Source organism: Scyliorhinus torazame, chromosome 6 (assembly GCF_047496885.1).
Source record: "Scyliorhinus torazame isolate Kashiwa2021f chromosome 6, sScyTor2.1, whole genome shotgun sequence".
Lineage (NCBI taxonomy): Eukaryota > Metazoa > Chordata > Chondrichthyes > Carcharhiniformes > Scyliorhinidae > Scyliorhinus > Scyliorhinus torazame.
Genome location: NC_092712.1, coordinates 276,238,926 through 276,261,563, shown reverse-complemented (window position 1 = coordinate 276,261,563; position 22,638 = coordinate 276,238,926). Strand labels below are relative to the sequence as shown.

Sequence of the window (22,638 nt, the reverse complement as noted above, 5' to 3'; positions counted from 1 at the left end):
GTCAGGATCGAAGAGGTATTGGGGGGCCTGAAGGTCATGCAGTCGGGTAAAGCCCCGGGGCCGGATGGGTATCCAGTGGAGTTTTACAAAATATTTGCTGGGATAGTGGGGCCGCTGCTGGTCAGGGTCTTGAACGAGGCAAGAGACAGCGAGAGTTTACCCCGACGATGTCGCAGGCCACCATCTCGCTTATTCTGAAACGGGATAAGGACCCGGAGGCTTGTGGGTCACACAGGCCGATCTCTTTGATCAACGTAGACGCCAAGTTACTGGCATAGATCTTGGCGACTAGAATTGAGGACTGTGTACCGGATATAATTGTGGAGGACCAAACCGGGTTTGTAAAGGGGAGGCAGCTGGTGGGCAACCTAAGAAGGCTCCTCTACGTGATTATGATGCCCCCGGAGAGTAGGAAGGTAGAGATAGTGGTAGCCATGGATGCTGAAAAGGCTTTTAACCAGGTCGAATGGGATTATCTGTGGGAGGTACTAGGATGGTTCGGGGCGGGGTTCATCGACTGGGTTAGGCTATTATATCAGGCCCCGGAGGCGAGGGTAAGGACGAACAGGACAACATTGGACCACTTTAGACTGCACCGTGGGACAAGACAGGGCTGCCCTCTCTCCCCACTGCTGTTTGCGCTGGCCATAGAACTGCTGGCAATTGCACTGAGAGGGCTGTAAAGGGCTGGTCCGGGGGGGAGTGGAACATAGAGTCTCGTTATACGCGGATGATCTGCTGTTATATGTATCGGACCCAATGTTGGGGATGGATGGTATTATGGCAACCCTGTGGGAATTTGGCCGGTTCTCCGGATACAAACTGAACATGGCTAAGAGCGAGTTGTTTGTAATTCAGGCGAGGGGGCAGGAGAGTAGGCTGAAGGGGTTGCCGTTCAGGCTAGTGGGGGAGAGTTTCCGATATTTGGGGATTCAGGTGGCACGGGACTGGGGCAAGTTGCATAAGCTCAACCTGTCCTGTCTGGTGGAACGAGTGAGGGAGGAGGTCCGGAGGTGGGATGTGCTCCCGCTGACATTGGTGGGGAGGGTGCAGACTGTTAAGATGACGATTCTCCCACGGTTCTTGTTTGTTTTTCAGTGTCTCCCCATCTTTATCCCGCGGTCCTTCTTTAAGAGGCTGAATAAAATTATTCTGGGATTTGTTTGGGCAGGGAAGTCCCCGCGGGTGAAGAGGGTGATGCTTGAAAGGAACAGAGGAGATGCAGGGCTGGCGTTGCCGAACTTCAGCAACTATTACTGGGCGGCCAACATAGCGATGGTAAGGAAATGGATGGTGGGTGCGGGATCGGTTTGGGAGCGGATGGAGGCTGCTTCGTGCAGGGGCACTAGATTAGCAGCCCTGGTCACGGGGTCTCTGCCGCTTCCGCCGGCACGGTACCCCACCAGCCCGATAGTGGTGGTGGCTCTTCGGATCTGGAGCCAGTGGAGGAGGCATGTAGGGGAGGTAAGAGCGTCGGTGTGGACCCCAATCTGCGCCAATCACCGATTTGCCCCGGGGAACATGGACGGGGGGGTATCGACTGTGGAGGAGGGCGGGGATTGTGAGGATGGGAAATCTGTTCCTGGAAGGGAGCTTTCCGAGCATGGAGGAGAAGTTTGGGCTGGTGAGAGGGAACGACTTTAGATACTTACAGGTGCGGGATTTTATACGCAGACTGGTGCCGTCCTTCCTGCGTCTCCCGCGGCAAGGGAAGGCAGGACAGGATAGTTTCTAGGGGAGAGGTGGGAGAGGGTAGAGTCTCAGACATCTACAAGGAGTTAATGGGAGCTGAGGATACGCAGACTGAGGACCTGAAGCTTAAGTGGGAGGAGGAGCTCAGGGGGAGATGGAGGACGGTATCTGGGCAGAAGCCCTGAGCAGAGTAAACACGACCGCAACATGTGCCAAGCTCAGTCTGATCCAGTTTAAGGTCGTGCACCGGGCCCACATGACGGTGGCCCGGATGAGCAGATACTTTGGGTTGGAGGACAAGTGTGCTAGATGCGCCAGAGGGCCGGCTAACCATGTACACATGTTCTGGTCGTGCCCTAAATTCAGGGGATATTGGCAGGGATTCACAGATGTCATGTCCCAGGTATTGAAAACTGGGGTGGTAATGAGCCCTGAGGTGGTAATCTTTGGGGTTTCGGAGGACCCGGGCGTCCAGGAGGAGAGAGAGGCCGACGTTCTGGCCTTTGCTTCCCTGGTAGCCCGGTGACGAATACTGTTAGCATGGAGGGACTCAAAGCCCCCGAGGGCTGTGGTATGGCTATCGGACATGGTGATAGTTTAGTCTGTAGTATTTCGTGCATGAGTATATATTGCTGTGTATGTAAATAAATAGTACTGACTTTGAACTAACTAACTGGTGTACCGACTCTTTGATCAGTATTCGGGTTTGAACCTTGTGGCGATATCGAAAGATACCTGCCGACTCTGAAGCAAACGTAATTAAAATTAAGGAAGGCGACCATATTGACTGCCATATTTAGAAACAACCAGAGAGAGCAACATTTACTAGTGACTCTGATGGGGTTCGACCTAGAAGTGGCCTAGTCACTCCGAGAGAACCCAAATTTGAATTGGAATCCAATTGGAAACAGAAAAACCACAAGTGTAATAACAATACGGATCAAACCTCCAAGATTCGGAAGTGTGTTATTTGCATGCGTACTAACAGGGATATAAGGTAAACCTGAGAGATTTTGTTGCGTAAAACTTTTGGGAGTTTTGTAGGCCGGAAATTAGCGTAAGCCGTACCCATGTTTACATCACCACTTTATCATCCCCTGTTCCAAATTCGGTAGAGACCCCAGAGATAGCGATAGAAATGGCAATGAAGGCAATGCAACGCCTTATGAACCCCCATGAATTTGAGGTTGCAGCGACCAGTAGAGTAGGACAGTGTCCCGTATTGGAAGAGGAGATCAGAAAATATCTCAAAGGGAAAGGATGGCCCCTTTGGAGTGAATTTTGTGCGAATGATGAAACAGGTCCCGGGAGTATAGGGCATACTTGGTGGGAGAACCTGACAGAGACCCATAGGAAGAGCTTAGGGAAAGCGCGCAAGCCGATGGCAATCGTGTCCTGCTTGGCACAATTGCGAGGCACAGAGGAGGTCGTGAAACTGAGCTGGATTCTCCGCCGGCGGGATTCTCCGTTTTGCCCGCAGCCCGGCGACATGGGGCTGCCCATGGGAAACCCTATTGACCGTCCGGCATAGCCAGCGGGGTGAAATGCAAATGTGGCGCGGTGGGGCGGAGAATCCAGCCCCTGGTCTGTGGAACCGGAGAGTTCCACACCAGTTTTCTATGAGATCCTGACACTTCGCCATTTTCTGGTTAGATTCCACCATATGTATCTTCTAGAAGAGTGGTTTCCAGTGAAAGGAATCTTGATTGAATTAGTTAATGTGGAAATACCTTTTTTTTTCAGTTCACTGTATTAGATGCCTATTAAATAGTGTTTGATTTAGGTTGATTTTAGTCTGTTTGCTACAGTAAACGTCTTAAAATGGGAAATCCTGAACGCAAATTATTTACATCAGTCATTGGGAAATTCATCACTTTTTTTATGATCATTTTGCACAATTAATTGACAATATTTAGTTGTTATTTAGAAAGAACTAGATACTGGCAAATCTGTCTGCATTTTCTGTATGGTTAAACAATTAGGTGTTTTGAAGTCTGAAGAGTCACACACCTCCGTAGTACTGGTAATTGGGACTGACAAAACGTATGTCCTGGAGGAATGTTGCTGCTGTGAATGAAATGAGATTATCAAGTGCAATATGTCGGATTAAAATAAATGCAGTAATGGAAACAAGCTTGTTGAGTTTTTCGATCCTATCAGAACGTATTGTATAATTCTGATGGTCCAATTTCAATTATGAGCATGTGGGTGGATTATGAATGGGATAAAATTGGACTACCATGTTTGTTCAATTATGACGATGATACAATTGGGGACACCTACCCTGTTTGATTTAGAGCATGTATACTTGGGATGGAATGCATAAAGGATATCTCACAGAGACCATGCAATGTGTAAAGTTGTGGGTTCAATTTCCACGCCAGAGACTTGAACACAAAGTCGAGGCTGACACTCCAGTATGCTGCATTGCTGGGTGGAGGGTTGCCAACTTTGGTTTGATGTGTTTTGGGAGATTTGATCATGCAACATTAAAAAAAAAATTCAGAGTTATCCAATTATTTTTTTTTCCAATCAAGGGGCAATTTATCGTGGCCAATCCACCTAGTCTGCACATCTTTGGGTTGTGGCGGCGAAACCCACGCAAGCACGGGGAGAAGTGCAAACTCCACATGGACAGTGACCCAGAGCCGGGATCGAACCTGGAACCTCGGTGCCGTGAGGCAGCAATGCTAACCACTGCGCCACCGTGCTGCCACTGATCATGCAATATTTGACACCACTTTCCCGATGTTCAGCCACATGAAATCTGACCGTTTGACATTGGCCCGCTGTTTGCAAATGTTACTGCACTTCCCTTAGTTGAATGCCTCATTATTACCAAGCCCCCTAAAAATATTTGACTTCTTCCTGATGTCATAGTCTCACTTTCTCACTGTCAGTGCTGGCCAATGCTATTGTCATTGTGGGGTGGCAAGGGTTGGCTGGGATGGGGCTTCTCTGCTTCTCTGGAAGCGGGCCCTAGGTGTGAACAGAGGTGGGTAAATGCCATGGTGGAAGATTAGAAGGGTACTTTGAGATAAAAGAGCACGGGAAAGAGCACGAAAATGGGGAATCATGTTGAACCAAATTATTGGAGTCCTGTGCTGCCTTAACATGCATTGTGGGTAAGTGGGAGGGGGGTGCTGTAGACGCACTGGATTTCCAGAAGACATTTGATAAGGTGCCACATCAAAGATTATTGGGGACGGTAAAAGCTCATGGTGTAGGGGATAACATATTAGCATGGATAGCTGATTGGTTGGCTGGCAGAAAACAGAGTATGCATACATAGGTCATTTTTTGATTGGCAAGATTTGACAAGTGGAGTCCCGTAGGGGTCTGTGCTGGGGCCTCAACATTTTACAATGTGTATCAATTACTTAGATGAGGGGGGTGAAGGTATGGTAGCTAAGTTTGCCGATGTCATATGGCATGCCTACAGTGCAGAAGGGGGCCATTTGGCCCATCGGATCTGCACCAACCCTTGAAAAGAGCACTCCACCAAGGTCCACGGCATCCCTGTAACTTGCATATCCCTGGACACTAGAGGAAATTTAGCACGACCAAACCATCTAACCTGTGCATCTTTAGTCTGTAGGAGGAAACCGAAGCACCCAGAGGAAACCCACATGGACACAGAGAGTATGTGCAAACTCCACACAGACAACGAGCCAAGGCTGGAATCGAACCCAGGTCGCTGGTGCTGTGAGGCAGCAGAGCTAACCACTGTGCCGCCATGCCGTCCACAAAGATTGATCGGGCAGTATGCTGTGAAGAGGATGTAAGGAGGTTGCTGATGGATCTACATAGGTTGAGTGAGTGGACAAAAATCTGGAATATAGAGTGTAACGTGGGAAAATATGAAGTTGTTCACTGAGGCAGGAAGAATACTAAAGAGTATTAGTTAAATGGAGAATGGCTGCAGAATTTCAAGATGTAGAGGGAGCTACATGTTCTGGTGCATGAGTCACAAAATGTTAGCATACAGGCACAGCAAATAATTCAGAAGGCTAATGGAATGCTATAAAAGTACGGATGTTATGTTATACGGGGCATTGGTGAGACCAGATCTTGAAAACTGTGTGCAGTTTTTATTTTATTTAAGGTGGCGATTCAGAGGTTTACGAGATTGATATCTGGAATGAGCAGGTTCTCTTATGAGAATAGGTTGGACGAACTGGATTGTTTCCATGGAGTTTAGAAGACTGAGGGGTGACTTGATTGAAGTATGTAAGATCCTGAATGATTTTGACAAGGTGGACTTTGAAGGATGTTTCCCCTTGTGGCTGAGTCCAGAATTGCTTTCAAATTAGACATCGCCCCTTTAGGACAGAGATGAGGTGAATTTTTATTTTCTCAGAGGGTTGTGCAAATTTGGAACTCTGCCTCAGAAGGGAGTGGAGCTGGGTTATTGAATATTTTTAAGGTGGAGGGAGATAGATTCCCGTTTGGCAAGGGAATCAAAGGTTATCGGGGTTAGATGGGAATGTGGACTTCAAAACACAAACTGATCAGCCATGATCTTATTGAATGGAGGAGCAGGGTCAAGGGAACGAATGGCCTACTTCTGTTCCTAGTTTGTATGTTCATATGTTCATGGATTGGAACATCCGCCCAGTTCTGTACATGGGTTATCTGTACAACAGCCCTCACCCTTTACCCTCTCACCCCCCATAGTGCCTCATATCCTCTATGATTGCGCCATTCCTCCCTTGCCCAGTGGCCGAATATCTGCTATGAACAAAACTCATGAGCCCTATAATAATTTTGGAAAGTCTTTGAGATGCTCTTTAATTGTCAAAGTAAGCAAACAGCCATTCAAAAACCTTTTCAAAACTCTTTAATCCCATTAACTGCTCATAAAACTGTCAATAAAAACAAAACCCACATTTCCCTTGACAGGTGTGTTATCCATTGTGCTCTAATGCATCTGAATATTTCCACTATACTAGTAAATTTAAGATAATTTTCATCAGTAAACCAAATCCTACAATTAACCATTGCAGAAAATTAACTTGTTATATACCATTACTTTCTGACATACAAAATTGTCAACACATTTTGAACTTACCTGTCGAAAAATTCTCAACTCCAGACAAGGTTCCCCATGGTACGCAACTCCTCTGAGGGGTTGTGGACCACATCTCCTACCAAAACAGGCCCGACTCCATGGAAATAGCTGGCAGTCTAAAAAGCCCACCTCCACGATACAGTAGGAAATGGAGGGATTGCTATGTACAGGGTGGCTTCCTGCACTCTAATTCTGAGGCCATAAAAATGACACATGACAATGGAAACGGCAATCCCATACTCAGGTCCTGCCAAACATTTTTGAATCTTTCCCACCTCCGTTCTAAACATGAATGGAGGTATGAAAATCTGACTCGCATTCTTTCTGGTGAGGTGTTAAACTGAGGCCCTGTCCACCACTCCAGGTGAATGTAAAGATCCCATGGTGCTATCTTTGAAGAACAGCAGAGGAGTCAGAAATGTTCTGATAAATATTTACCTTCCAACAGTACATTGCTGTTTGTGGGACCTTGCTGTGCATAAATTGGCATTACAAAGGTGATTGCACTTCAGAAGTACTTCATTGGCTGTTAAGCGGTTTTGTATGTCCTGAAGTGATGAAGTTGCAATAGAAATACAAAAATCTTTCTCACTTTTAGGTTTAGTCTTTAAAGAGCAGACATGACTCCCTCCTGACAGTGTATTAGAATTTGCAACGTATCATGTTATTGAATTGTTTTCATAATGTTTAACTCGGTAATATAGCAGGTTTACCACAGAATAATTGCAAATGTGATTGTGAGCAATATGGGACAACAGCTCCCAGGTTTGATTCCTGTATGTTTCTGATTTTAGCTATGCGACGGCCCTTACCCTTGATATGGGATGGAGCCACTTTCCCATGACCCCAGCAGGAAGCTGCACATATGATGAGGATCGGCAGTCATTATCTGATGGTCAAATAGCCCGCTGTCTACAATCACATAATCAGATTAGAAACATATTCAATGTTTATTGAAGCATAGATGTTAAGCAATCCTACAACAGAGTAGCAAGACAAAAGAACAGGTTAGTGAAGGGTAATTTGAGGACAAATGTCAGAAGTTCTTTTTTCTGTAGACCAATATCTGGAACAGTTGCTCAGAAACCTGAATGAGGGCATGGCCTAGAGCAGTGCTTTTCAAACTTTTTTCCCGGGACCCACATTTACTAACCGGCCGACCTTCGGGACCAACGCCGGCTGAACTTTGGGATCCACGCCAGCTGACCTTTGCGATACACACCGGCCAACCTTTGCGACCCACGCGGCCAACCTTTGCGACACACCATTTCCGCTTACGTTTAATGTGGCAGGTGAGCCTGTTTGGTCCTCACGATCTCACTTGCTTTATCATTCATAGATTTCATAGAATTTACAGTGCAGAAGGAGGCCATTCGGCCCATCGAGTCTGCGCCGTCCCTTGAAAAGAGCACCCCACCCAAGCCCTCACCTCCACCCTATCCCCATAACCCAGTAACTCCAATTTTGGACACGAAGGACAATTTACCATGTCCAATCCACCTAACATGCACACCTTTGGACTGTGAGAGAAAACCGGAGCACCCGGAGGAAACCCACGCAGACACAGGGAGAACGTGCAGACTCCACACAGACAGTGACCCAAGCCGGGAATCGAACCTGGGACCCTGGAGCTGTGAAGCAACAGTGCTAACCACTGTGCTACCGTGCTGCATTTCTGCTCAGGACTTCAACTGATGATTTAAGTTCATGCTGCATCCTTTGAAAAAAATCAAGAGGTTTGTCTTCAAACTCGCCATGCTTCGTCTTCAAATGTCTTTGACGTTTTGAGTGTTATAAACTTTAATTTTCCAGTACTTCCCTGCATATAACACACATGGACTTTGATTCCTGATTTGCATTGGTACAATTAACAAAGCCATACCTCAAGGAATCATCTTTATATTGCTTTGTTCCTGATTTCAGTTTCTTCTTAATGGGTCATTCACCAAAAGCTCTGGAACTTTGTATACAGCTCACACGAGCACTGATTTGCCCTGCCGTGGACTCGCCTGACCAGCTCTCTCCAGCAGATTCAGTTGTGAGATCCTGGCCTGTTTGTGTCTCTGGCCCCCTCTTCCTTGTTACAAAACGATTCATCTTCAATTCTTCACAGTCCTGTTGCTTGCTTGCTGGCAGCTACGAAATGGAGGAACCTCCTCCATGATTTTGCGCCCAAAGGAGGATGTACAGAGGCTGCAGATGTGTATAAGCAGGTTGGGTGACTGTGCAAGAACATGACAGATGGAATGTAATGTGCCAAATTATGAAGTTATCCATTTTGTTACGAAACATTTCTAAAAAACAAAGGGCGAGATCTACTGACCAAAAGGCAGTGCGACACAATGCGACTGGTAGATGCCAGGAGATCCCTCTTCCTGGATCTACCCGACTCGCCATGCCTCGTGAGATCTAATGCGATCTCGTGAGACATCGCAATGTGAATTTCGCTCATTGGGGTGGGATCACGTTTTAGCAAATCTGCATATCAGAGTGAGACAGCTAGCGAATATGCATTGCCATGATCTACCCAAGGCGTGGGACCTAACACTCTTGCCTTGGAGACATCTGGCGAACGCCCTTCAGTGCTGGTCTCCGCAAATGGGACCAGATGGAACGGCACTCGTGGGGGTCTCCCAGGGGATTGGAGCTCCTCAGTGCAGGAAACAGGGTTAAGTGTGGGCTCAGCTGCGTGTTCCCCGCTGAGACCTCCAATCTACCTGAATGCCTATTGGATAGCTAATCACGTGCTACAGGACTCGGGGAGATCGCTTCCAGAATATTTTTTGAATGATGGGGGATTGGGAAATGTTTGCATTCAGAGGGACCTGGATGTCCCTGTACATGAATCACAGAAAGTTAACTTGTATATACAGTGTGCAGTCAGGAAGGAAAATGGTATGTTAGCTTTTTTTCAAAGGGGTTGGAGTGTAAGAGCAAAGAAGTCTGACTATAATTATACAGGGTAATGCTGAGGCTAACATTGAACTACTGTGCGCAGTTTTGATGTCCTTATCTAAAGAAAGCAGATTTGCTCATGAGGGAGTGTAATGAAGCTTTACTAGACTGATTCCAGGGATGAGAGGATTGAGGAAAGATGAAGTAGGTTAGGCCTATATTGCCTGGAGGTGATCTAATTAAAACATCTAAAGTTCATAAGGGGGTCAGGGTAGGTGTTGGGATAATGTTGCCCGTGGTTGGGGAATCGGGGACATGCAGTTACAGTCTCAGAATACGATATTGGCCATTTTGGATTGAGATGAGGAGAAATTACTCCATTTAAAGAGTTGTGAATCTTTGGAATTCACCATCCTGCAAGTTGTGGATGCTTACTCATTAAGTGCTTCAAGATGAAGGTCAATAGATTTCTTAGCACTGAAAGAAATTAAAGGATATGGGGATAGCGTGGGAAGGCGTAGTTGAGCCATGGGGTGAGATTATCTGGCTTCCCCGCTGCGAATTTCTCGGTGGCAGGAGACAGCCCACCATTGGACAGTGGCGGGATTTTCTGGCTCCGCCGCTGTTAATGGGATTTCCCAATGAATCCAACCAAGTCACCAAAGAACCCTCGGCAGGGGTGCACCGCCGGCGATACCAAAAGATCACGCCGGTGTGAACAGTCGGACGATCTTGCCCATGATCTTGTTGAATTGTGGAGCAGGCTTGATGGGTCAAATGGGTCATTCCTGTTCCTATTTCTTATGTTCTTATGGTATAATTGATGAAGAGTGAAGAAAGGAACAATGTCAACATCTTTGAGGTGACATAGTGGCACAAGAGTCAGAGAGCAGCCATTTAGTATCTATAGGCATGTAAAGAGAAAAAGATTGATAAAAACCAATGTAGGCCCCTTACAGTCAGAAATTGGGTAATTCATAATGCGGAACAAAGAAATGGCTGAGGAACTAAATTCGTATTTTGCTTCTGTCTTCAGAAAGGAAGACATGAAGAATGTACCGGAAATTCTGAGAAACACAAGTTTCAGTGAGGAGCTGAAGGAAATTAGTATAAGTAAATCGTTTCAGGAAATTAATGGGATTGAACGCTGGTAAATCTCCAGGGCCTCAGAATCTTTGTTCCAGAGTACTTAAAGAAGTAGCCCGAAAAATAGTAGATCCTTTGGTGGTCATTTTCCAAAATTCTTTGGACTCTGGAATGGTTCCCACAGATTGGAGGGTAGCTAATATAACCCCACTTTCAAAAAGGGAGGTAGAGAGAAAATGGGGAACTCTAGACCAGTGAACCTAATGTTGATGCTGGAGATGTTGCTAGAGTGCATTATCCAGGATTTCATAGCATGGTATTTGGAAAGCAGTGGTATAATCAGACAAAGTCAGCATGGATTTATGAAAGGGAAGTCATGGGCGGGATTCTCCGTTTCAGCGGCAGTGTGTTGACGCTGTCGTAAATGCCGGAGCGTTTTACGACGGCGTCATCTGGCCGTTAGGAGCAGCGATCCACCAACCCACAGGGGGCCAGCATGGCGCTGGAGTGCTTCACGCAGCTCCAGCTGCCGATACGGGGCCCATCACTGCTGGCGCGGGCCCGCGCATGCATGCCACAGCCGGTGCAGGTCCGCGTATGTGTGCCACAGCCGCGTATGTGCGCCACGGCTGCTTCCGTGCCGGCCCCCACCACGCAACATGGCGGAGCCCTACAGGGGTCTGGCATGGAGGAATATAGCCCCCCCCCCCCCCCCCCCCCCCCCCCCCCCAGAATGAGACCGCCCGCCGATCGGTAGCCTCCGATCGTGGGCCTGGCCCCCATGGAGCCCTCCCCGGAGTCGGATCCCCCGTCACTCCCATCAGGACGGCCCCCGCAGCCAGAACGCCGAGGTCCCGCCGGGTAGGACCACACGCGAATGAGGCTGGCGGGATTCGGCGGAACTCGGCGGGCACCCGGCCCATCGACTGCAGAGAATCGCCGGAGGAGGCCGCGTTCAGCGGCCCCCGACCGGCGCCGCGGTGACCGCTCTCGGCACGATTGGCGCTGATTCTTCGGTCGCCGGAGAATCGGCGGCCTGGCGTCGGAGCGGCGGGATTCGCCTCCCCCCGCCGATTCTCTGACTCAGGGCGGGATTGGGGAATCCCGCGCCATGTTTGACAAATCTACTGGAATCCTTTGAAGATGTAACTATTAGAGTTGACCAGGAAAGACCGGTGGATGTGGTTTATTTAGACTTTCAGAAGGCTTTCGACAATGTCTCACATAGCAGATTATTATGTAAAGTTAAAGCACATGGGATTGCGGGTAGTGTCTCGAGATGGATAGAAAGCTGGTTCGCAGACAGGAAGCAAAACGTTGGAATAAATTGGTCCTTTTCCAATTAGCAGGCAGTGACTAATGGGGTACCACGGGATCTGTTCTAGGACCCCAACTGTTCACATTATGTATTAATGATTTGGACAAGGGAACTAAATGTATTCTCTAGATTTGCAGATGAATCAAAGTTGCATGGGAGGGTGAGCTGTGAGGAGGATGCAGAGATGCTTCAGTGGGATTTGGACAGACTAAGTAAGTAGGCATATGCATGGCAGATGCAAAATAATGTGGATAAATGTGAGGTTATCCACTTTGCTAGCAAAAATAGGAAGGCAGGTTATTATTTGATTGGATGTAAATTGAGAGAGGTGAATACTCAGTGAGACCTTGGTATCCTCAAGCATCAGTCACTGAAAGTAAGTGAGGTACAGCAGGCAGTAAAGACAGCAAATGGTATTTTGGCCTCCATGGCGATTTGGATTTGTTTTTATTGTCATGTGTACCGAGGTACAGTGGAAGTATTGTTCTGCGTACAGTCCAGACAGATCATTCCATATATGAAAAAAACATCGGAAATACATAAATACATAATGTAAATACATAGACACAGGCATCGTGTGAAGCATACGGAGTGCAGTACTACTCAGCAGATAAGATGTGTGAAGGGATCAGATCAGTCCCTAAGAGAGTCATTCAGGAATCTGGTAACAGCGGGGAAGAAGCTGTTTTTGAACCTGTTAGTGCATGTTCTCAGACTTTTGTATCTCCTGCCCGATGGAAGATGTTGGTAGAGTGAATAAGCCGGGTGGGAGGGGGTCTTTGATTATGCTGCCCCTTTTCCCAAGGGACCGGCAGGTGTAGTCAGAGTCAATGGATGGGAAGCGGGTTCACTTGATGGACTGGGCTGTGTTCACGGCTTTCTGTATAGCCTTGGACCGAGCAGTTGCCATACCAGGCTGCTATACAGCCAGACAGGATGCTTTTTGTTGTGCGTCTGTAAAAATTGGTAAGAGTCAATATGGATATACCAAATTTCCTTTGTTTCATGAGGATGTATAGGTGCCGTTGTGCTTTCTTGGTCGTAGCGTCGACGTGGGTGGACCAGGACAGATTGTTGGTGATGTGCACACCTAGGAATTTGAATTTCAACCATCTCCATCTCGGCACCATTGATGCAGACATGGGTGTGTACGATACTTTGCTACCTGAAGTCAATGAACTGCTCCTTAGTTTTGCTTATGTTGAGGGAGATATTGATGTTGTTACAACACTATCCCCCTCCTGTACTCTGACTCATCATTGTTCAAGATCTGACCCACTACGTTCCTGTCATCAGCAAACTTGTAAATGGAGTTGGAGCCACATTTTGCCAGTCAGTCATGTGTGTATAGGGAGTATAGTAGGGGGCTAAGTACGCAGCCTTGCGGGGCCCCAATATTGAGGACTATCGTGGAGGAGGTGTTGTTGTTTATCCTTGAGTATAGGAGTAGGGATGTTGTACAGCAGTTGTATAGGACATTGGTGAGGCCACACCTGGAGTATTGTGTGCAGTTTTGGTGTCCTTATCTGAGGAAGGATGTCCTTGCTATGGAGGGAGTGCAGTGAAGGTTTACCAGGCTGATTCCTGGGGACTGTCATATGAGGAGACACCAAGTCAGTTAGGATTATATTCATTGGAGTTCAAAACAGTGAGGGAGGATCTCTTAGAAACTTATAAAATTATAAAACAGTATTAGACAGGATACGACCAGAAAGAATGTTCCCGATGATAGGGAAGTCCAGAACTAGGAATCATAATTTGAGGATAAGGGGTAAACATTTAAGGACTGAGGGGAGGAGAAATTTCTTCACCCAGAGAGTGGTGTATCTGTGGAATTCACTACCACAGATCGTAGTTGAGGCTAAAATATTGTGTAGATTCAAGAAGGAATTAGATATTTATCTTCGGGCTAAAGGGATCAAGGGATATGGGTGGAAGGCAGGATCAGCTTGAACTTGATGAACAGCCATGATCATAATGAATGGCGAAGCAGGCTCGAAGGGCCGTATCTCCTGCTTCTATTTTCAGTATGTGTTTCTATGTTTCTGCTGATACCAGGTTACTAACTGAATCATGCATGTGAATGCCAGCACGGTGATCCCCTGTTCTCCACTGTGAGTTGTTGAGAGGTTGTCAAAGGCTTTCCCACAGACAAGGGGGAAATCATAGTGAGTTACCATAAGCATCCTTGAAAACTCGGCTATAGAGGAGAATGAGCAGAAACTGGTAACTAATTCACCACCTTGTCTATTTAAACTGAGCTGCAGTATGTGACACAGACAAAAACAATAATAGGAAAGAAAGAAAGCATTCGGTAAAATTCTTCCTGACAAAAAAAAAATTCTTCTGATCGGACCGTGGGGTTTTAAGCTATTGCGTCTTGTGTTTTCAATTGGTTTGCATGAACTATAGCAATCAAACTCCCTTCAGTTACAGCTTGGTTGTATCCATAAAAATGTTCCCAGAGGCCCATGGGCAACAACGCACCCACACATTTCTATATGTTGCTACACTTCAATGGTTTTACTAATACCATGAAACTCAAGCATTATATATCACTCTGTTGAGGGTAAGACTGATTGCATATGCAACAGGGTTAGTAGATGAACTCTTTCTCTCTCCCTCAGACACAGGCCCAATCGCCACCCCCTCCCCAACTCCATCTTATGCTCTGCTAGTCAGTCAGAGATTGTCAACTCTCATTGGACATATTCGGGAGGTTTTGGCACATGACTTGCTGCCTCCAATAGCCCCACGCAATAAAATATCCTATTCCCCCGCCCGATCTCCTATTATCTTTATAATTAATACACAAGTGGAGTCAAATGAATGTGTTACGGCGAGGGGTTTTCAGAACCCCAAAATGTATCATGGAGTTCAACCAACCTCTCCCTTTAATGGATTGTTGCTTTTGAAGCACGCGGCTTGTTCTCCAGGTGTGATATTCCAATTATGGACACGTGGGGCGAAATTCTCTGGAAACGGCGCGATGTCCGCCGACTGGCGCACAAAACGGCGCAAATCAGACGGGCATCGCGCCGCCCCAAAGGTGCAGAATGCTCCGCATCGTTGGGAGCCGAGCCCCAACACTGAGGGGCTAGGTCGGCGTCGGACGGATTTCCGCCCCGCCAGCTGGCGGAAAAGGCCTTTGGAGCCCCGCCAGCTGGCGCGGAAATGACATCTCCGGGCGGCGCATGCGCGGGAGCGTCAGCGGCCGCTGACAGCATTCCCGCACATGCGCAGTGGAGGGAGTCTCTTCCGCCTCCGCCATGGTGGAGACCGTGGCGGAGGCGGAAGGGAAAGAGTGCCCCCACGGCACAGGCCCGCCCGCAGATCGGTGGGCCCCGATCGCGGGCCAGGCCACCGTGGGGGCACCCCCCGGGGCCAGATCGTCCCCCGCCCCCCCCAGGACCCCGGAGCCCGCCCGCGCTGCCTTGTCCCACCGGTAAGGTAGGTGGTTTAATTTATGCCGGCGGGACAGGCATTTTAGCGGCGGGACTTCGGCCCATCCGGGCCGGAGAATCGAGCAGGGGGGGGGCCCGCCAACCGGCGCGGCGCGATTCCCGCCCCCGCCGAATCTCCGGTGCCGGAGACTTCGGCAACCGGCGGGGGCGGGATTCACGGCAGCCCCCGGCGATTCTCCGACCCGGCGGGGGGTCGGAGAATCTCGCCCGTGGTTTTTAACACAAAACAATGTTTATTCTATGAACTCAACTTAACCCAAGAAAAAAAAAACCATCAACTTCAAGATGGTTTCATTTTTCACCTTTGCACCATCAATTAAGAAATGCACACAGTAAAAACACTTTACTGGTTCCAAAAAAAACCACACGCAAACAGGTATAATAATAAAGTCCATTTTTCCCGTTCTTTTTCCTCCAACCGAAATCCTTCCATTCATCACATTCTTGACAAAACATCGGCTATCACATTTACCCGTACTGCCACATGTACTATTTTTAAATGAAATGGATGTAACAATAAACTCCAGTGAAACAGCCGTGCATTGTTATTCCGGAATCGCTCCAAAAATGTCAACGGATTATGATCAGTATATATAATGGTGTCATACGGATTGCTGGTCACATAAATGTGAAAATGTTGCAAAGCCAGCACCAAACTCAAAGTCTCCTTCTCACTCGTCGAATACTTTCTCTGGTGAGAATTCAATTTCTTTGAAAAATAACCAACAGCCGCTCTAGCCCTTCGTCGTCGTCTTGTAGAAGCACCGCACCTACGCCCACATCACTCACATCAACAGCCACTTTGAAGGGTTTGGTATAATTTGGGATGGCTAATATAGGAGCAGTGGTTAACACAGCCTTCAGGCCGTCAAATGCCTGGTGACACTCCGCTGTCCACTGGAATGTGTTACGCTTCTTGAGCAAGTCCGTCAGTGGAGCGATCACACTGCTAAAATTTGATACAAATTTCCGGTAAAATCCACTCATAGCAAGAAATCGTATTATTTCCCGTCGTGTCGAGGGTATTGGAAACTCCCCAATAACTTTTGTTTTCACATCCCGTGGGACCATTCGACCCTGTCCGATTGTATGGCCAAGGAAAGTGACTTGGGCTTTTCCAAATTCACTTTTGGCTAGTTTGTCATCAAACCTGCCTCCTGAAGTCGATTGAATAATTCCCTCAGATGTTTTAAATGTTCTTTCCATGTCTGGCTGAAAACTACCAGATCGTCAATGTATACCGCACAATTGGGTTATCCTGAAACGACTGTATTAGTTAACCGTTGAAATGTTGCTGGTGTGTTTTTCATGCCAAATGGCATAACTTTGAACTGGTATATACCATCTGGAGTTACAAAAGCTGAAATTTCCTTTGCCCTTTCAGATAAAAGGTACTTGCCAGTAACCTTTCAGTAAATCCAATTTGGAAATAAAAGCGGATTGTCCCACTTTCTCAATGCAATCCTCCAAACGTGGGATAGGATAAGAATCCGTTCTTGTAACTGCATTCATCTTTCAATAGTCCACACACAACTGTTGGGTACCATCTGGTTTAGGCACCATCACTATGGGAGTGCTCCATTGGCTGCAACCCACTTCAATTATGCCATTTTTAAGCATACTCTCAATCTCTCTGTTAACTTGCGCCAATTTTAAAGGATTACGTCTATATGGATGTTGTTTGATAGGAACAGCATTTCCCACATCTACATCATGTATAGCCATTTGAGTACTTCCCAATTTATCTCTACAAACTTGCCCATGTGATATCAATAACTCTTTCAAGTCAGTTTGTTTTCCCTCTGGAAGGTAACTTAACAATTCCTCCCAATTTTTAAGAACATCCTCATTTTCCAATTTAATTTGAGGTATGTCAAATTCACAGTCATCTGGATTTGGTTCGTCACTTTGAGTTAGAATCATGAAAACCTCCTTTTTCTCTCCTTCCCTTTCAAAGTATCTTTTAAGCATATTCACATGACACACTCGGTGAGTCTTCCTTCAATTTGATGTTTGTACCACATAATTCACCTCACTTAATTTCCTTTCAATCTGATATGGTCCACAAAACCTAGCTTTTAAAGGCTCACCTACCACTGGTAACAACACTAAAACTTTATCCCCACTGGCAAAACTACGAACTTTGGATTTCTTGTCCTCTACCTGTTTCATCACATTTTGTGCAACTTTCAAATGTTGTCTAGCCAATTCACCTGCTCTATTTAATCATTCCCTAAAATTTGACACGTAATCCAATAGTGTAATTTCCGATTTCTCACCCACCAATTTTTCTTTAATCAATTTAAGTGGTCCTCTTACCTCATAACCAAAAATTAGTTCAAAAGGACTAAATTTGGTAGACTCATTAGGTGCATCCCTAATTGCAAACAATACGAATGGAATTCCTTTATCCAAATCCTCTGGATAATCTTGACAATACGCCCTCAACATTGTCTTTAATGTCTGATGCCGCCTTTCTAACGCTCCCTGCGATTCTGGATGGTACACAGTTGATTTAAATTGTTTTATTCCTAAGCTATCTATAACTTCTTTGAATAACTTTGAAGTAAAATTTGTTCCTTGATCCGATTGAATTTCTGTGGGTAGTCCATATCTAGTAAAAAATTTAAGTAACTCCTCCACAATCATTTTAGCTGTAATATTACGTACTGGCATGGCCTCTGGAAACCTAGTAGACACATCCATTATAGTCAAAAGATATTGATTCCCACTTTTTGTTTTAGGACGCGGTCCTACACAATCAATTAGGACCCTTGTAAAAGGTTCCTCAAATGCTGGAATGGGTATTAAGGGCACTGGCTTTATCACTGCTTGAGGTTTCCCTATCACTTGACATGTGTGACATGATTGACAAAATTTAACTACATCTTTATGTAGTCCAGGCTAATAAAAATGTTTCTGGATTTTAGCTTGAGTTTTCCTTATTCCCAAATGACCTCCCACTGGTCCTCATGTGCAACTCGCAACATCTCCTTTCTATACCCTACCGGCAATACCACTTGATGAACTTCTGCCCACTTTTCATCCGCCTGCATATGTACAGGTCACCATTTTCTCATCAAGACATCACTTTTACGGTAATAACACTCTGGTATACTCTCAGATTCCTCTTCTGTATATGCTTTCTGATATATCCGTTTTATTTCTACATCTTTCTGTTGTAACTCCGCCAATTTTCCTGAACTAAAAATATCCGCCTCATCCTCCACCTGTTCTTGTTCTTTTTCAAACATCTGATTAAAAATTGCACTTCAACTTCATCTTCACTCTTTGATTTCTCCTCTTGTCTTAGCCTGTGACTTTGCGACCTTGTTACAACACAATCTGGAAAAATCCCAGGATATGTGTCCTTCAACACTTCAGTTGTCTGATTTTCCACTGGCTTATCAACCACAGTAGGCATCACTCCCACCTGCGATCCAGCTATATCATTACCCAAGATAAACTGTATTCCTGGACAAAATAGTTTATCTATTACTCCTACTACCACTTCATCACTCTTTACTGGACTTTCCAACCTTACCTTATATAATGGAACGCTACTCCTCTCATCCTGAATTCCACATATCACCACCTTTTGTGGCCATTGCATTTGTTTAGCTACCTTCTCAAATGAAATGAAAAAGGCTTCTACCTCCTTCTCGTCAAACCTTGGCAATGCTTGGACATATTTAAATAGATCCCCACCACGTCTTCGACTATGACGCTCTGTCTCATTATCCTCATCCATCTCCTCCAACTGTACGTGTCCCTTTGCGTCTGCCAATTTTAACTGATTTTCATGTTTGAGAGCCATTTTCCGAAGTTCAAATTCGCTCTCTTTTTCCCTTTTCTCTCTATCTCTTTTTTTGTTTCTTTTTTCTCTCTCCTTTTCTTTTTCCTCTCTATCTCTATCTCTTTCTCTTCCTCTCATTGCATATTCAAGCCGCTTTAATTCTTTTTCATGTTCAAGTTGCTTTAATTGTTTTTCATGTTCAAATTGCTTATTCTGCAACTGGCGTTTTGCCATATCTAATGAGTCAGAATGTATCACAGGCAAACGTAAATGCGCCGATACCGCGTTAAGTGCCTCATCTTTTCGTATTTTGCTAGGCAGTGTTAACTGCAATGCTTTTGCCAAACCTAACAGTCTGTCTTTAGTCTCTGTCCATAAGGTATCACGTGTTACTGCGTCCAGCCCCAAAAACTTCTGAGCCTCCGAAAGAGCCATTGTTCACAACACTCTCCCCACTTAAACTAAAATACCACAACGGAAAAGCAATAATTCTTCACTGTCTTTAAGTTCACAAAAGCCAATCGAATAGATAGACTTTTATCCCGGATGAGCCCCCAATTGTTATGGGCGAGGGGTTTTCAGAACCCCAAAATGTATCATGGAGTTCAACCAACCTCTCCCTTTAATGGATTGTTGCTTTTGAAGCACGCGGCTTGTTCTCCAGGGGTGATATTACAATTATGGACACGTGGTTTTTAACACAAAACAATGTTTATTCTATGAACTCAACTTAACCTTTTAAATAAACATTGGATCCCTTCACACCCCTTACTTCAAGGATAACCCTGAAAATATTACACTAAATAATCCTTCAGTTATCCCTTTCAACATCCATGAGACTTAACACCTTTAAACAGAAACACATCAGGTTAAGGCTTTACTATTATGAGTTCAAATCACCCAAATGATCCAGAGATAGTCTTTCATGGCAGAGATCACAACAGATCCAGCTCACTGCAAAACACAGACACACACCCAAGCTCTTTTTCAAACTGAATCTTCAAAATGGCTGAACTGAGCTCAGCTCCACCCACTCTCTGCCATCACTCTTTTCTTAAAGGTACATTGCTTAAACATCCATTTCTTAAAGGTACTCTCACATGACAAATGAATAAAGCCTTCTTTGAAATACCCTGATATTTATCTCCCAGACTTGCTCACAGCAGTGTCCAGAACAGTAATCTGCAATTCCCAGAGACTCCAGGACAATACTGGAGGAGGAAGGTGAGAATCCCTCTGCTCCAGTCATCTCCACTTTGCTTTGTTGTGTAAGATGCAGCAAGCCACAGTCAGTCTGGACACCCTGGCTGCTGCACAGTGAGGGGCGCCCTCTAGATCTGTCCAGGCACTTTAAGCAGCCTGATGGTTTGCTCAGCGACTGTTGTCAGTGTTTAGAATTCTCTTCCCCTGCAAGCAGTGGAGGCTGGGTCATTGAATATCGCCGAGGTTGATTTAGTAGCTTTTCGATTGATGGGGGGTGGGGAGTCAAAGGTTATGGGGGGGGGGGAGTCGAAGGTTATGGGGGGGGTGGAGTCAAAGGTTATGGGGGGTAGTCGAAGATTATGGGGGGGGAGTCGAAGGTTATGGGGGGCGACAGGCAGGAAAGTGAAGTTGAGGCCAAAATCATATCTGCCATAATCTTATTGAATAGCGGAGCTGGCGAGAGAGACTCAATGTCTAACCCTGCTACTAGTCCTTCTGTTCATAAGATAGCTCTTGGGCGGGATTATCAGTTCCGCCAGCCGGCCAATGAGGTTTCCCATTGTGGCCACCTCACAGCGTCGGGAAACCCACGGATGTGGGTGGTCTGCCGGTGGACCGGAGGATCGCGCCGACAGAAAATTTCACTGCTTGTGTTTGTGTGACTTCTGTTGTGCCTTTCTTGTGCATCAGTGGTTCGACTCCTCACAGGGGAGATCAGCCACATCCATTGGGGGGAAAGTTGCCATAACCTCAAAGGAGCCACCTGCTGACACTGAGTGGAGGCATGAATATCATGATACAGCAAATCCAAGGGCCCTCTCGTTCTGACTGCCTCAATCAGTGGCAAAATGGACATAAGAGGCTCCCCTGACAAACATGGCATTCTTCACTGGGACATACACTTGTGTGTCGCAGACTGTGGGATACTACAGAGGAAGTAACCAGAGACACGGAAATTCAATGCCCTGGTACCCTTGATCACTACTTGTCAATGTGTGCTGCCCACCTGGTGTACTTGGTAAAAGCTCTTCCTCCACAAGAGGAATCATCATCAGCATCAATCTGACCTGAGAAGCTCCAGTGCTCAGTTATGTAAGGAAAACTCTGACCATATATCTTGTGTTGGCGGATCGCCTCCTGCGATCTACAGTGCAGTATCCATCCCCTCTAACCTGAGGATAAGCAGCTGGATGATGAGAAGATCTGCTGCTCTTCCTGCTCCTGCTTCTGCTGGTGTTGCTGGTGCCTCTCTTACGATTCCTCACCACAACTCTCAGGTAAAGCTGCAGAAACCGATCTCCCCCTGATCTGAGGGCTGACTGCTAAGAAGTGCAGATCAAAGGCAAAGAACACCAAGGTGGCAGAAATTACTTCCAAGGTCTTGGAAATCACCTCGCAAGCAATATTTTCAGGTGTAGGAAGTGTTGAATCCTGGCTTTTGCTGGGTTTTTAAAGCTGTCATGGTCAATTTTTAATTAATTATAATTTTTCATTCATTTGGAGCAAGCTCCGCCAACCCTGGAATCAGGCACCAACTCTGGGATCTGGCACCAACTCTGGGATCTGGCACCAACTCTGGAATCAGGCACCAACTCTGGGATCAGGCACCAACTCTGGGATCAGGCACCAACTCTGGGATCTGGCACCAACTCTGGGATCTGGCACCAACTCTGGGATCTGCCACCAACTCTGGAATCAGATTTCTCGATCTGTGATTTAAACAGCAATTTCTGACCACTGAGGTATTTAGCTTTCATGCCATCCAGGAATTTTGCACCTTTTAGCTCACCTGCACTAGATCTGCTGACTGCTTACTCTGGGTTTTGAAGCTGGACTTCCACAGGATTCAACAGGTTTACTGCTGCAGTGAAGAATTTGATTTTTTGCCTACAGCTTCCAACCCTTTCTTTGGAGCTTTTCCCCGGTGATTTCCTTCTGCACCTTCAGGTCAGATTGCTTCTTTTGATTTTTTTCCTCCGTTTTCCAGGATTTTAATTTTCTTCTGCAATCTCTGCGATGTTTTGAATCTTTCCATTCCTTGCCATAATGTTGTAAGATGTTGAATGCAGTTCGGTAGGTCTTATTAAGGTATTTGTAGTCTTAGGTAGTTCAA

The 22,638-nt window shown here is 46.2% G+C and overlaps 1 protein-coding gene across 1 annotated transcript in view; it reads right to left on the bottom strand.

The window, feature by feature from the left end:
• The window catches only part of nrsn1 (neurensin 1), a 237,836-nt gene extending 215,841 nt beyond the window's left edge, over positions 1-21,995 (bottom strand). Inside the window, exon 1 of the mRNA XM_072509714.1 lies at positions 21,698-21,995. The gene's annotated coding sequence lies outside the window, so the exon portion shown is untranslated. The remainder of the gene's footprint in view (positions 1-21,697) is intronic.
• Positions 21,996-22,638: the final 643 nt, after the last annotated feature.